This window comes from Microtus pennsylvanicus, chromosome 16, assembly GCF_037038515.1.
Source record: "Microtus pennsylvanicus isolate mMicPen1 chromosome 16, mMicPen1.hap1, whole genome shotgun sequence".
NCBI lineage: Eukaryota > Metazoa > Chordata > Mammalia > Rodentia > Cricetidae > Microtus > Microtus pennsylvanicus.
The window spans coordinates 6,591,918-6,608,288 of record NC_134594.1 but is presented as its reverse complement, the minus strand read 5'-3'; the positions used below and the strand labels follow the sequence as shown (position 1 = coordinate 6,608,288).

Below are 16,371 nucleotides of genomic sequence, written 5' to 3'. Positions count from 1 at the left end.
ACCACCATCTGCTGGGTTTACAAAATAGAAATTTAAGCTAGGCATTATGGCACACCTGTAATCCCTGCCTGTAGGAAGGCAGGAGCCTGGCCTACGGAGTGAGACCTTGTGTAAGAAAAAGAAATTCTTATGGATGAGGTAGAAATGGAGAGGACCAAGGTGTCTCTTGCTCTCATGTGGTTTGAATCTCTTTTTTGCTGTGGAAATGGCTGCCTTCCTCCTGTGTCCTTAAATCCACACACAAGAGAAATCTGTGACTTTAATATGGGTGAATCTGGTGGGTGCACCCTGCCCAGTAGACATGAGGTCAATTAGGCCATCTTGCTCCTGAAGTTTGAGAATATTCGCCTCATACTTATTTGAAAAGAAGCAAACCAAGCCTTCCAGGAAGGGGCTATCATTTGTCAAACTATTATGGCTGCCAATAACGTAACTCATTTCCTCTGCTTCCTCTGTAACAGAAACTTGTTCACTGGGAGATTCTCTGGCCAGGCAGTGTGCCTGAACTGAGGGGACAGCCAAGGTGCCAGGACAAGCTTTGCCCAGTGTCCACTACTGTTCTGTCTTTGGGGCTTTAATGAAGTTGTTGGCTGCAGCTGGGAGCACTCCTTGCTTCTCAGCACAGCTCCTGGAGCTAGTTTCTCTGATAGTTCACACTTCCGTAACCAGCAAAGGAAAATGAGGCCACCGAATGTCTGGGATATACTTGAACCTGCGTTAGTTACTGTTAACCTCCGTGTCTTTTCTTTCCCACTTTATCCTCATGGTATTTTGCTGCCCAGCTCAATCAATATTTGATGCACAATGAATCTAAGACCTTGAGAAATTTCCTAACTTGCACACACAGCTAGTTAGAGATGCCAGGCTTAGGGCCTAGGCTGCTGGGAATCCCATCTAAAGTCAAGCTCTTCACGGAAGGAGATCAGCCAGTTTCATAGCAATCCTTCCCTTGATGGGCATTGTCCAGACCCTGCAGCAGCTGTTGCTGGTTTTCCGTGATTAAGCTTGGTTAACTGGGTATTTACCATATGAAGGAGCTGTTCATAAGGTAGGCTTTGCTTGTTGAGCAAAGGCTTTGGAGATTACATCATCAACTGACTATATCCTGAAGAACTGGTCAGTATGATTGCTAGTTTCTTGTAACTGTTCTGAGGAAAGCTTGCAGTCAAGACCTGTCTTAAAAGCCTTCGGGAGCTGTCACCTAGTTGTTCATGGTCTGAACAGTAGTATTCCTTTAAGATAACCATTCCTCTAAGTAAGCCATTTCTCTTCACAGGTACTCAGTCCTCTCTGTCTCTGATCTCTTTTGACAGTTCATGAAATGCACCTAGGGATGCTCTAGGTGAAATGTAAATCCAAACTGGAAGGAAAACAGCGAACTGACCTTCCACACCAGGTGACATAGACATTCTGGGGGCTCTGACATACGGACCCTGCTCTTGTCTTCCACAGTGTTTCTGCAAACAGAAGCAAGTGTGATGTCATCACTGGGAACTTGTGTGATTTACAGCAACCTAGGACCCGAGTCTCTGGCATGCCAGTGACAGTGCTTTCAGGGAGGTGTGACTGACGGTGGAGGCATTGCTCTCTATATGGGGGACACCATCCCATGGCCTGGGGTCCTGGACTGAACACAAAGGAGGCTTTTAGTTGTTATTTTTAAAGTAGTTGCAGTCATCTCCCCTGCCTCCTTTTCCTTCCTAACTTCCTAACTAGCTCAAGTGAAGATAATTAGCTCCTTTTTAGGATTCTCATTTTCAGAGGTCATAACTTTCTGAGAAATGCCTGCTCTTGTTATCAATTGCTTGATTTATTGCTATGTTTTTGTTGTTCTGCTGTTGAATGAGCGGTTTCTCTTTACAGTCTCAGGTCATGGAACTATTAAATTGCTCTCCAGTAGCTCGTTCCTGGGCCACTGGCGCTCTTCCTCCCATGCAAATCTTCTCAACACCCTAACTGCCTTTCCTTCAGCTTCTTTAACACTTTGTTGTTGTTTATTCCTGTAAAAATAACTATTCCTGGACCCTCAGGACCTGGGAAAGGAGACTCGCTCCCTACTGCCATGAGGGAGGAAGAGAGAGGGCATGGTGCCTCCCACTGCTCCCTTCTACTTGGCATCTGCAGATCTTTTCAGTTCAGGCAGAGATGAACTTGTAGCTCACTGTAAATCAGAAGACTGTGAATTGGAAATGCATTTGACACACCTACCAGATGCTGTAGGTTACAAAGCAGAATGCTGTCCAGTGTGGTCATTTATTCTCATGATCCCGGGCCTTGGTTGACCACACTGGCCACCACTGAGAGAGGGTCACACTGCATCATCACGAGGCAGAAACAGACCAAGATTCGGGATTCAAAATGCAGATTCCCCTGCCTGCACGCTGCTTTCTCACCATTGTGAGAACCATCTGCTAGCTCCAGCTTGGCCTTGTAGAAAGAGTTCATTTTCTGAAGCAAGACCATGCAAGGTGAAGTCTCCTAGCTACAGCTGAGCTCCCGCCTGCTGAACCTGCCTGGGATCCCTGGTGCCATCCTTCATGGGGAACACAAACATCCACTCACTGTAGAGGTGGAATTTGTACTGTGCATTCCCTGATCTTCCCTTCAGCTTTGGTCCAGCTAGTATGCGAACTTATTTCATTGATGATACTCTGTCTATTTCTGTATTCTCTGCCCTTACTTCATATTCAAACCTAGCACGTCATTGGTCTGAATCAGTGGTCCCTTCCTAAGCCCCATTGGATTGTGTTGTTCGGGATCCTATTTCCACCTCCCAGCCTGGACTGGCCACCGCTCTCAGATCCCCCTGATCCCATTGCCTCTTGGACCTAAGTCTACTTCCGGGTTGTTCTCAGTTTATCTGCCAACCTTCCTGACTGTTTTTACTTTGTTGCTCCCACTAAGACTTATCCTGGTGGCCAACTTTACCCTAGGGTCTAGGTATTCCTAGGTCTGTCTGAAGCTTGATAAAATCCCCCCCCATAGAGCTATGGCTGTTCTTATTATTCAAATGGCATCTGGCTTTGTACTGAACTATGTCATGTTCTTCCAGCTGTTTCCAGCTGTGAGGAAACTGGCATAGGCTGCACTGTAGGACAGGGTCTGGGTCCTGTGTAGTAAACCATGCAGGCCCACATTGCACACAAGCACGCAATCTCTTTCCTGTCTTCTCTCCAACTTTCCTTTCTCTCTCTTTTCTCCTCCTCTCCCCTCTCTTCCTGTTCCCCTCCCATCCTCTCTCTTCCCTCCCATCTCTTCCCTTCCTTTTTCTCTCCTCCACTCTTTCCTCTGTAAGTCACTCAGCTTGGCCTGGAACTCATGATGCACCTCTTTCAGACTCCAGAGTGTTGGGGCTACCAACATTGTTGACCTCCACATTTTAAAGATTTAAAATGTGTTCTTTTTGTGTATATATTTGTTATTTAAAAAAGATATAAAATACAACCAAAACAAAGAAAAAAAGACACTTATACTGTTCAGAAATAATAATTCTTTAGCTCTACAGTTACCATATTTATGGAGTAATACACGTATTAAATTGAATTACATCATCTTATTTTTTTCAACAATATATTGTTTTAAATCTGAATTTTATCAATAAATTACTTAAGATAAGTCAGATTAAACACTAGATAAGTTAAAATATAATGTAAAAGTCCCCTAAAAGGATACCCAGACGTCTCTAACATTCGTCATGATATCCCTTTTGTACTTCTGAATGATTGGATCCTTAAATTGTGGTCATAACTAAAATAATTGATGTGACCAATAGCATAATAAATTTGCTTTCCAGTAAATAAATGTGGGGATTAGGTTAAAGAATTATTTTATGTATATGAATATTTGGCTGCATGTATGTCTGTGTACCACATGTGTGCCGGGTGCCTGCAGAGGCCAGAAGAGGGTATCAGAGTTCCACACAGCTGTGACCTGCCATGTTTGATACTCAAACGTGAGGTCTGTGGACCAGTACACAGTATTCTTAACCAGTGTACCGTCTATCTTTCTAGCACCTTGTGGGGGTGAACTTTAATAAAATTAAAACATTTTCTTTCACTTTTCAGTACCAAACTCACAGAATTCTTTTAAGTCTGTAACTGGTTTTTGCACTTGACAGAAGAAATAACAGTAGCTACTGTCAACAATCCTGTTACATGTTTGCTGAGCCTTTTACATCATCATTTCATTACTGTCTAAAACGGGAGAGAGAGAGAGAGAGAGAGAGAGAGAGAGAGAGAGAGAGAGAGAGAGAGAAGGGGGGAGGTGCAACTCCTTCCTAATTGAGGTGGTTTAAATGAGAATGGCTCCCATAGACTCACGTTGTTATGCTTGGTCACCAGGGAGTGGCACTATTAGGAGGTGTGGCCTTGGTGGAGGGAGCGTGTCACTGTGGAGGTGGGCTTTGAAGTTTCCAATGCTCAAGATCCTTCCCAGCATCTGAGTCCATTTCCTGTTGTCTTCTGATCAAGATGAAGCCAGTACCACGTCTACCTGCCTGCTGCCATGCTCCCTGCAATAATGATAATGGACCGAACCTGTGAACTCTAAGCTGCCACCTCAATTAAATGTTTTCCTTTACAAGAATTGTTGTGCTCATGGTGTCTCTTCACAGAATAGAAACCCTAAGACACATGGTCTAAGTAATTATATAGTATATAAAGTTTTTATTTGTTTGTTTGATTGGTTAGTTTGTTAACCAAGCAGTGCCTCCAACTGGGAACCCAATATTCAAACATATGAGTCTATGGAGGCCATTATTGTTCAAATCACCACAATGTACAACAAAGACACCTGCACATCCATGTTTTCTTTATTTATCCATGGCAATATTTACACAGGCCACTTAGGAACCAGCTTAGATGCCTATCTGTAGATGAGTAAGTAAAGTTGTATATATACACCGTGGAATTACATTCAACCATAAGATAAATGAAATTATGTTATTTGCAGGCAAAAGGGTGGAAGTAGAGATCATCATGGTCAGAAAGAAACAGAATGAAAAACACAAATACCATACATTTCTACATGGAATGTACATTTTTTAAAGGAGAAGAGAGACTCTTTGAGAAGACAGGAATGGGGCAGGGATGGGATGGGGGACAAATGCAGGTTAATGTACTTTACAAGATGCATACGTATGAGAAAATGTCATGATGAACCCTATCATCTTCTATAACTATACACTAAAGACCAAAAGCAAACAAATTGTTTTTAAATAGTAAAAGATAAATACATTATTTGTTAAACTTTTGCATTTATTTTACATATAATTTTCAATAAATTCATTTCTTAAAGAGGATAAGCAAATGGTGAATAATGATGCAAAAAGAAAATGTGTCAGTCATCAGGGAAATGAAAACCCCAAGTCCAGTTAAATAAATTAGTAAATTAATTTTAAAAAGAATACTAAAAAAGACCTTAAAACATCTCTTGTGCATATGATAGAGGTACATAACGAGGAACCAAATAAATCCCTTAAAAATATAAATAAGATGTTAACTTCATCCAGTACCAGGATTGGGTTACATCTAATTGACATGTTGGCTAAAGGGATCTGTGGGAATTCCCAAACAACTCAGGAAGTGGCTCAAACAGTAGGTTGCTCTCCACAAACTGATACCAAAGGTGTTGGCTAAAGACAACACCTAACCAGAATGGAGATATGGAGCTGGCGTCTACTTCGAGCCTTCAGCCCTATGTCCCAGCATCTTTGGTACAGGAAGGCACTCAGCATGCTATCAAGAAAAGTAATAGAAACACCAACCCAGCCACACAACCTTTGACCTACAATCTCTCCTGCCTGCACGGTATGTTAGAGCAGCAGTGACACAAAGTGTGTGAGAGAACCCAAGCAGAAACTGATTGGACCTGAGGGCCACAGCACAGGACAGAACTCATTCCCAGCACTGCTTGGGTGACCTAGGGCAAAACCAAACACTGCTGGTCTGAAAAAGGGGGTGGGAGACACTGGGATAAAATGAGTCCTTTTTATTATTTTATCTTATTTTATTTTAAAACAATCTTTTTTATTTTACATACCAATTCCAGTTCCTTCTCCCTCTCCTCCCGCTTCCCCCACCCCACTCCCTATGCACTCCTCAGAGAGGGTGAGTCCTCCTATGGGGAGTCAGCAAAGTTGATCACATCTCTTGAGGCAGGACCAAGGCCCTCCTCCCTGTATCTAGGCTGAGCAAGATATCCTTCCATAGGGAATGGGCTCCAAAGAGTCAGTTCACACACTAGGGATAAATACTGGTGCCACTGCCAGTGGCCTCACAGACTGCCCAAGCCGCACAACTGTCACCCACATTCAGAGGGCCGGGTTCAGTCCTATGCAGATTCCCCCTCTGTCAGTCCAGACTCAATGAGCTCCCACTAGCTCAGATCAGCTCCTTTGCTCATAATGTCACTTCCCCCTCTCTTTGACTGAACTCCAGGAGTTCAGCCGAGTGCTTAGCTGTGGATCTCTGCATCTGCTTCCATCACTTACTGGATGAAGGCTCTATGATGACAATTAAGGTAATCATCAATCTGCTTACAGGGGAAGGCCAGTTCAGGCTCCCTCTCCACCATTGCTTAGACTCTTAGCTGGGGTCGTCCTTGTGGATTCCTGGGAATTTCCCTAGTGCCAGTTCTTGCTAACCCCATAATAGTTCCCTCAACCAAGATATCCCTTTCCTTGCTCTCCCTCTCCGTCCTTCCCCCAACTGGACCTTCCCAAACCCTGAGTTCTCCTTCTCCTTCCCTCCTCCCCTCCCCACTCCAATTCCACCCTCCTCCCCCACCACACACTCACACTTTACTCGAGAGATCTTATCCATTTTACCGAGAGAGAGAGAGAGAGAGAGAGAGAGAGAGAGAGAGAGAGAGAGACTGTTAGATAAAGAGTACGAACAGTCATAGATTAAAGTGGTAAAGATAATAAAATAAATATTAAGTATAAACTGGTTAAAAATAGTAAAGTAAAAAAAGCCATGTAAAGGTAAAATATACACAAAGAGTCTAGATTATGTATATTATTGTGTTTTCTTTAAGTCTTTTGACTGTTAAAGAGCTATGTAACGAGACATTTCATTGTATAAATTGTTACGCTAAGCCAGCATGAAGGTATCTTAATGCCAAAACTTGAGTTTAAGGATATGTTGCTTTAAGAAAGAAGTTCTTCTTTTGTTTCCACAAAAGATAAAAGTCTGTGAATCAATTCAAGACTGATGTGGTTTAATGGACCAAGCCCCTCTAAAACGTCACTGATAATACCCCCAAAAATACTTTGCCCAACAAAAACAAAAAGCGGTTTGGAGGGAAGTATGCCCATATTCCCAAGTATTGTCTATAAATGTTTGCTTACATTTAAAGGAAGATATGCTATAGAGATTTGGTTTGGTATGGATCTTGCTTTATTGATACAAATTTAAGGTAAATTTTGTTGAATGTGTATATGTATATTTCTGCTCTTGATTAAGGTATTGTGTTTGTGCAGCTCATTTACAAATGCAATGTATAGCCGGGCGGTGGTGGCGCATGCCTTTAATCCCAGCACTCGGGAGGCAGAGGCAGGCGGATCTCTGTGAGTTCGAGACCAGCCTGGTCTACAGAGCTAGTTCCACGACAGGCTCCAAAGCCACAGAGAAACCCTGTCTCGAAAAATCCAAAACAAAACAAAACAAAAAAAACAAATGCAATGTATCATTAAGAAATACTGGTTAATAGATTCTCATCTCAAATATAGTCAAGCTTGTAGTCATATTAGTTAGGTTTTCTAGATGCATAGAGATATATTTCAATTAGATAGGGATTCTTCAAGTCTTTCAAAGACCTTCAGAACATGGCATTGGTATGGATCTTGCTTTTTGGATACAAATTTAAGATCAGTTTTGTTATATGTGTATTTCTGCTCTTGATTAAGGTATTGTGTTTGTGCCGTTCATTTAAAAATGAAATGTAGCTAGGCGGTGGTGGCACTCAACTTTAATCCCAGCACTCTGGAGGCAGAGGCAGGCAGATCTCTGTGAGTTCGAGACCAGCCTGGTCTACTAGAGCTAGTTCCAGGACAGGCTCCAAAGCTGCAGAGAAGCCCTGTCTTGAAAAACCAAAAATAAATAAATAAATAAAATAAAAATAAAAATGTAATGTATAATTAAGAAATACAGGTTAATAGTCATCTATAATAGTCATGCTTGTAGTCATGTTAGTTAGGTTTTCTAGATATATAGAGATATATTTCAGTTAGATTGGGATTCTTCAAATCTTTCAAAGTCCTTCAGAACATGGCATTAAAAATGTTTCAAGACCTTAGGACTTTTCATGACATTGAGACACATCTACTCCTGGCAGCACCAATCTACTTCAAGAGCAAGATGGGCATTGAAGCAACTCCTCATGGAGTTTGTTACCCGCTTGGACAAGAAACTGCTTTTGCCTGGACTGCTTGTTGGTATGCTGTATGAACTGGACATGCAGTATCCACAGAGAAATGACTACTGAGTTGCCTAAAGGTAAGATGGTCCTTAGGGGTTCCTACTTCATGAAAGAGTCTGCCAGACATTCTGCAGAACACAGAAGAAAATGACTCACAAACTGCCAATATAGGTAAAACTGTTCTTAAAATTCCCTGCTTTATGGAAAAGTCTGCTGGATATTATGGGTCTGTGTTTTATTTGACTCATTTCAGCAAAGGATGCTCAGGAGACAAAACTGTGGGAGTCAATAAGAAGTAAAGGCGCGTGTCATTTAATCTTCTTGGATAGTTAAACTCAAATATACTGTCTAAAATTTTAGCGTGCTGGAGTTCTATACTTCCATTTTATCTTTAGGCTTTGGAAAGTTTACAGATGAGAATATAGAAAGGCGGAAGTTGACTGCGTTGAAACACTTGCTCAGACACTGACAGGAGTGACTTGTCCTAATTGGGTTCTGAATTGGTAGACAAAGTAAGCAGCTCAGGGATCCCACCCACACAGCGGAAGGACAGGAATCACCCAGACAGGAGGCTGACTTTGCTGAGTGTCTGTGCCTTTCTGCAATTTCAGTTTTGGAGTAAATGCGAACTTAGGACCTTGAGAAAAGGCCTTTTAACAGAATACATCTCAAACATTGTGAACAACTCAGATTTTCCCGTAAGATGAACTTAGGTTTTTCAAAGTAGCAGAAATAGAAACTATGTTATCTTAAACAGAAAACCTAAATTTAGCCACATTGTTGCTTATATGTTCTGACGTAGCAGGGTAGGCATGACGTCTATAAGCACAGAAAGGGAAACCAGTTAGAACTATTTTTCAGAAACTGAAAGTGAGTTCCTGCAAGAGACCCCATTGTCAGCCATCTTTCTGTTCTGCTACCCGAGATGATCTATTTAAGCAATAAGGGTTGATTTTGACTCATGCCCACAAATAACTGGCCCCAAGGTTTTGGGCCTGTACTCAGGCAGGAAGCCAGTGAAGAGAAGAGACAGCCGTTGTCCCATCATCTCCTTTAAAGACATCCCCCAGGGACCTAAAAGCTTTTTAAGGGTTTGGTTAGCAGCCCCTAGTGCTTGCTATCTGGTGACCAAACTTTAACATTTGGGCTTTAAGGAGGACAGCATTGAAGATCTTAACTCTAACCTTATGTTTGATGGACATAGAAAAGTAAACTTTAGTTTTCGTTGTGCTAAATGAAAAGTAAAATAGAATTGGATAGAATTAGATTGCCGCTGGAAAGAAAATTAGTGTAGAATTTGTTAACTCTGTAGTAATAGACCATGTATACAAAGAAATGCATGTATTTAGGATATTTCTGTAATTATGTAATTTGGGTAACATCCAGGGAAATAGCTTTTCATTCTTATCTCATTGACATGTTTTTGCCATTAAAAACAAATCTTCCAACAGGGAGCTGGGACCAGTGAAAAAGTATTGACAGAGATTATTGCCTCAAGGACACCCGAGGAGCTATGGGCCATCAAACAGGTTTATGAGGAAGGTAAACAGCTGGAGGTCACCGCCTTCCTGTCTTCATGTGGCTGTGGCCCCTTGTAGTTCTCATTGTCCGCTGAATGAACTGTGAGTCAGTCAGGCTGTTCTTCTTCAATAAAAACAGACGGCAGGAACAAACTTGACAACACCTGTAAGGGAGATGCAGTTTGTTTTTCCCTGAGACTTGCAGACACTATAGGCACTATAGGAATAGACTGGCCTTCTATGTTAAGTTTCTTCAAACAAACTCAACTTTATGCTAGATGTTAAGAGCTATGTAGAAGACATTTTGGGGAACGGGAAGAAAGACTGAAGCCCTTTTCCAGACTGGAGTTGTTAAGACATTGATAAAAGTATTCTGTTCATCTGCTGGGAGGGCTTGGCTAAAGTATCCTGTATTTTTGGATGTTATTTTTCGTGTGACCTATTTTTTTCGTCTGTGAAAACAAAGTCTGTATTTTAGTCTAGTTCATATGTCAGTTCTTTGAATGTATTCAAGTCCATGAAATAAAAATGAAGAGAGTCTGTTCTTGTCCGGTTTTTATGTCGTTGGACTCAGCCTGGAATGTTGGCCAGTGGTCATGGCTCTCTGTGGGCAAAGCTTATAGAATTTAGATGTGATGTTGTTTAACCCACCAGGTAGGAACAGTGTGAAATCCACAGCTACTAAACCATTACCCGAGCCTCTCTTTCCAGCATCTCTGTAGCCGAGATGGTCGCTCCCACTACGGCTGAGGTGACACACATATCTCAAAGTGGCAGTTTATCTGCGGTCATCTTCAGAGCTCTCCGTCTAGCGGTGCTGATGCTGAGGACTGAGCATCTCTGATGCTGTAATTGTGCCGGCTGCATCCTGCTCAGTGTGTTTCTGGGCATGGCTGTCTGTCCACTGCTGCCCCGAGGACATAAAAGGCATGCACAGCACAGTTCTTGTCCTCGGTGAGGTTAGAGTCAGTAGCTAAAGGATGATGAAATTTAGAAAGTCACACACACACACACACACACACACACACACACACACACACACACACATATATTGGATCAATAGCTCTGTAGGGAGGCAATGAAGAAGTTGTGTAGTAATTATGGTGCCACTGAGGTTGCAGGGAGGTGGCGGCCCAGAGTACAAATCAGAGCAGCAAATGTAGGGGAGGATTTGGTAACTAATTACGGGTACTGGAGTAGAGGAAGGAATCAGATGCTTACAGGCTTTGTATCTGGGTAGCTGGTTCTCACACATAGAATAGAAGGGTCGGGCTTTTAAAATATTCTGTTTTCAAGTGTTGATTAAATATTTTGATGCCTTATAGCAAGACCATTTTATCTATTTATTTATCTATTCATTTTTATTGAAAAAATTTCTGCCTCCTTCCAGCCTCCCATTTCCCTCCCCCTCCCCCCACTCCTATTCCCCTCCCTCTCCAGTCTGAAGAGCAATCAGGGTTCCCTGCCCTGTGGGAAGTCCAAGGTCCTCCCCCCTCTATCCAGGTCTAGGAAGGTGAACATCCAAACAGGCTAGGCTCCCACAAAGCCAGTACATGCCGTAGGATCAAAACCCAGTGCCATTGTCCTTGGCTTCTCAGTCAGCCCTCATTGTCTGCCATGTTCAGAGAGTCCGGTTTTATCCCATGCTTTTTCAGTCCCAGTTTAGCTGGTCTTGGTGAGCTCCCAATAGACCAGCCCCACTGTCTCAGTGGGTGGGTGCACCCCTCGCGGTCCTGACTTCCTTGCTCATGTTCTCCCTCCTTCTGCTCCTCCTTTGGACCTTGGGAGCTCAGTCCGGTGCTCCAGTGTGGGTCTCTGTTTCTATCTCCATGCATCGCCAGATGGAGGTTCTATGGTGATATGCAGGATATTCATCAGTATGGCTATAGGATAGGGCCATTTCAGATTCCCTCTCCAAAGCTGCCCAAGGAACTAACTGGGGACATCTCCCTGGACACCTGGGAGCCCCTCTAGGGTCAAGTCTCTTGCCAACCCTAAGATGTCTCCCTTAATTAAGATATATAGTTCCCTGCTCCCATATCCACCCTTCTTTATCTCAACCATTCCATTCCCCCAAGTTCTCCCCATCCTCCCCTTCTGACTTTTCTCTCCCCATCTCCCCTTACCCCCATCCCACCCCACCCCCAAGTTCCCAATTTTTGCCCGGCAATCTTGTCTATTTCCAATATCCAGGAGGATAACTATATGTTTTTCTTTGGGTTCACTTTTTTATTTAGCTTCTCTAGGACCACAAATTATAGGCTCAATGTCCTTTATTTATGGCTGGAAACCAATTATGAGTGAGTACATCCCATGTTCATTTTTGGGTCTGGGTTACCTCACTCAGGATAATGTTTTCTATTTCCATCCATTTGCATGCAAAATTCAAGATGTCATTGGTTTTTTTTTTTTTTTTTTTTTTTTACCACTGAGTAGTACTCTAATATGTATATATTCCACACTTTCTTCATCCATTCTTCCATTGAAGGGCATCTAGGTTTTTTTTCCAGTTTCTGGCTATTACAAATAATGCTGCTATGAACATAGTTGAACAAATGCTTTTGTAATATGATAGGTCATCTCTTGGGTATATTCCCAAGAGTGGTATTGCTGGGTCCTGGGGTAGGTTGATCCCGAATTTCCTGAGAAACTGCCACACTGCTTTCCAAAGTGGTTGCACAAGTTTGCATTCCCACCAGCAATGGATGAGTGTACTCCTTACTCCACAACCTCTCCAGCAAAGGCTATCATTGGTGTTTTTGATTTTAGCCATTCTGACAGGTGTAAGATGGTATCTCAAAATTGTTTTGATTTGCATTTCCCTGATCACTAAGGATATTGAGCATGACCTTAATTGTCTTTTGGCCATTTGAACGTCTTCTGTTGAGAATTCTCTGTTCAATTCAGTGCCCCATTTTTAGTTGGGTTAATTAGCATTTTAAAGTCTAGTTTCTTGAGTTCTTTATATATTTTGGAGATCAGACCTTTGTCTGTTGCGGGGTTGGTGAAGATCTTCTCCCAGTCAGTAGGTTGCCTTTTTGTCTTAGTGACAATCTCCTTTATTAAGACCATTTTTAAAAAGCTGCTAGAGAGTTAGCTAAAAGCTCTACAACTCAGAAAGGCTCAGTTCTTCTTTCCTGTGACCTCAAGTTGAGGATTTGGACCTGAGGTGGGGGGGCATACTTTAAAATGTCATTGCTGTCTGTCAGAAGTAACTTAATCGTTGCAAAGGGAAAATATCTTATTAGCGGGAGATATGACCATGCAAAGACAAGAATTCCAAGGATGGAAGACATCTAGCAAAAAAAAAATAACATAAAACATTCGAAGAAGCAGACCTTCAGCTCACGATTACCATAGTTTTAAGCCTCACACTGTCCTTCTGTCTGTTCACTTACTAACATTTGGGGAGAGAGTTTCTAAGTGGCTGTCATAATTTAGGCTTGACTGAATGCTTTTGGGGGATGTCAATAGAGCCCATTTTCATCCAGCCGCTCACTTATTTATTTTGCCATCCGTGTTTAGAGCACTCATTGATGGTATAGAGCAAGTTTTTGTTAATCAAATATGCATGTCTTCCTGTATGTCTTGTTCATTTGGTAAATGGTCCAGGGTTTTTCTAGCTAAGAGATGCTAAGACCAAGTGTGAAATCATTGTTTTTCAGAATACGGTTCCAGCCTGGAAGATGACATGGTTGGGGACACCAGAGGATGTTGGTGGTCCTCCTTCAGGTACTGGTAGAGGCTTAACAGAGTTGACTAAGGGGCAGGTTGGAATGACATCCCATATTAAGTTAAGGCCACTTAAAAATCTTTCAACAATTCCTGAATTGTGCAGATTCCCACTTTGATGCTCACCTGCTGCCTGTGCCTGTTTGCGCTGTAGAATATCTGATTCAGACTGCAAAGAGCCAACTCATTCATTCGTTTCAGGCAGCTGTATGCAGCCTGCTCACTCATAGACTTTAGAATCAGCAAGGTTGTGCTGGTTTGGACACTGCTGTGTGGCAGTGCAGCATGCTGTATGGGCGATATGATCTCAGCACTGTAGGGTTGATATGATCTCAGCACTGTAGGGTTGATATGATCTCAGCACTGTAGAGTTGATATGATCTCAGCACTGTAGGGTTGATATGATCTCAGCACTGTAGGTTGATATGATCTCAGCACTATAGGGTTGATATGATCTCAGCACTGTAGGGTTGATATGATCTCAGCACTGTAGGTTGATATGATCTCAGCACTGTAGGGTTGATATGATCTCAGCACTGTAGGTTGATATGATCTCAGCACTGTAGGGTTGATATGATCTCAGCACTGTAGGGTTGATATGATCTCAGCACTGTAGGGTTGATATGATCTCAGCACTGTAGGGTGATATGATCTCAGCACTGTAGGTTGATATGATCTCAGCACTGTAGGTTGATATGATCTCAGCACTGTAGGACTGATATGATCTCAGCACTGTAGGGTTGATATGATCTCAGCACTGTAGGGTTGATATGATCTCAGCACTGTAGAGTTGATATGATCTCAGCACTGTAGAGTTGATATGATCTCAGCACTGTAGGGTTGATATGATCTCAGCACTGTAGGGTTGATATGATCTCAGCACTGTATGGGCGATATGATCTCAGCACTATAGGGGTGATATGATCTCAGCACTGTAGGGTTGATATGATCTCAGCACTATAGGGGTGATATGATCTTAGCACTGTAGGGTTGATATGATCTCAGCACTGTAGGATTGATATGATCTCAGCACTGTAGGGTTGATATGATCTCAGCACTGTAGGGTGATATGATCTCAGCACTATAGGGGTGATGATATGATCTCAGCACTGTAGGGTGATATGATCTTAGCAGTGTAGGGTTGATATGAACTCAGAACTGTAGGGTGATATGATCTCAGCACTATAGGGGTGATGATATGATCTCAGCACTATAGGGGTGATATGATCTCAGCACTGTAGGGTGATATGATCTTAGCACTATTGGGGTGATATGATCTCAGCACTGTAGGGTGATATGATCTTAGCACTGGTTGATTGGTCCTAGAGTACTTGTGTTCCTAGACTCTCCCGCTGTAGCCCTGTCTCTGGTCTGCTTCCATTATGGTGCCATTGAAAAGGGGAGATCTGGTTGACCACTCCATGCAGTTGCCAGCAATATGTCCTCTGGCTTTGCTAAAGAGGGAAAGGTTATATTTTGAGTGGTTGATTTCTTAACAGCTTCAATCATTGTGATCCCGCCCTCACTGGAGAAGAAAGGAAGTGTTTGCTGAGGGAGTACTGTCCAGTATTTCACTGGAGAAGAAAGGACGCATTTGCTGAGGGCTTACTGTCCAGTATTTCACTCATGCCCGTCCGGCCTGGGAAATATCAGCTGTTCTGTGTTCCTTTCTAAGCCCTGCAAACTTAGGGGTTCATCGTCCTCAGGATAAAGTCCAGGCCTATGAATGTTTTTCCTTAAACCTTGTAATCCTTGTCTTCAGCCTCCCACTCCATCTTGAGTCCTCTTTCCTTCTCCTGTTTCCACTCTGTCTTTTCAAAGGTCAGTCCCCCTTCAGATGCTTCCAGTGTGGCCCTTCCTGACCTTGAAGGCATGAGTTAGGTGGCCCTCATAAAGAACTGAAGCACCCCAGGCTTCCTGTCCCTGTCTTCCTACCACAGCCTGCCTATCAAGGGCCCTGTGTCAGTTCCGTGCCAGCCTCAGATCCTCCAATAGCGCTGGCATTCAGTCAGTCACTGATGTGTAAGGGTCACACTCCGTCCAGGAGGCCTTTCCCAACTGTGATCAAGGAAACAAGCCCAGGTCCTCAGAATAACATTGGAGCTCCAATTTCCAGCCTGACTTTGTGACCCCAGCACCCTCTCTCTTCCCCCAAACAAGCCTCATGGTCAATGTCAGCTCCCTGTTCTGGTTTCTTATCTTATGAAGCATTTATTAACTATAGGTTAAAAGCTCAGATCCAACAAGTCCACCTTCTCGTAGAGGAAGGGCAAGAACAGACATCGATCGAGTTATTGATCCCCCAGGCAGGGGCTTCACCCTGTTTCAGATGACCACATGGCTTTCCAGGCATGGGTTTCTTTAGGCTTTTGTGAGAGACAGTGTAGTTCTCACATTCCTGCTCTCAGGACTCGGCACTCTGGAGGTTTTTCAGTGGCTACGGCTTGGGAGGCCAACTCTAGGTAGTCTCAGATGACAGAGGGGAGACCTACATTAGGGCCCCATGGACAGACTTCCCAGCAGATGTAATCTGATGTAATGGGCACTGTGTTGTGTACGGCCTAGGGGAAACACTCTCCTTGAACCTTCTCATTGATTTTTTTCCTCTCACCATATGTTGCATGGAACCATCTCTCCTGTTCATGGGCCTCTGGTCACTGGAGATCTTGGGCTTCAGTTCTGGCCCTTCAGGTCAGGACGG

General features: G+C 43.0%; 1 long non-coding RNA gene across 1 annotated transcript in view; it reads left to right on the top strand.

The window, feature by feature from the left end:
• LOC142836663 (uncharacterized) overlaps positions 1-13,671 on the top strand; it is a 34,111-nt gene extending 20,440 nt beyond the window's left edge. Inside the window, exons 2-4 of the long non-coding RNA XR_012908135.1 lie at positions 8,335-8,495; positions 9,870-9,960; positions 13,604-13,671. This is a non-coding gene — a long non-coding RNA (uncharacterized LOC142836663). The remainder of the gene's footprint in view (positions 1-8,334; positions 8,496-9,869; positions 9,961-13,603) is intronic.
• The last annotated feature ends 2,700 nt before the right edge of the window (positions 13,672-16,371 follow it).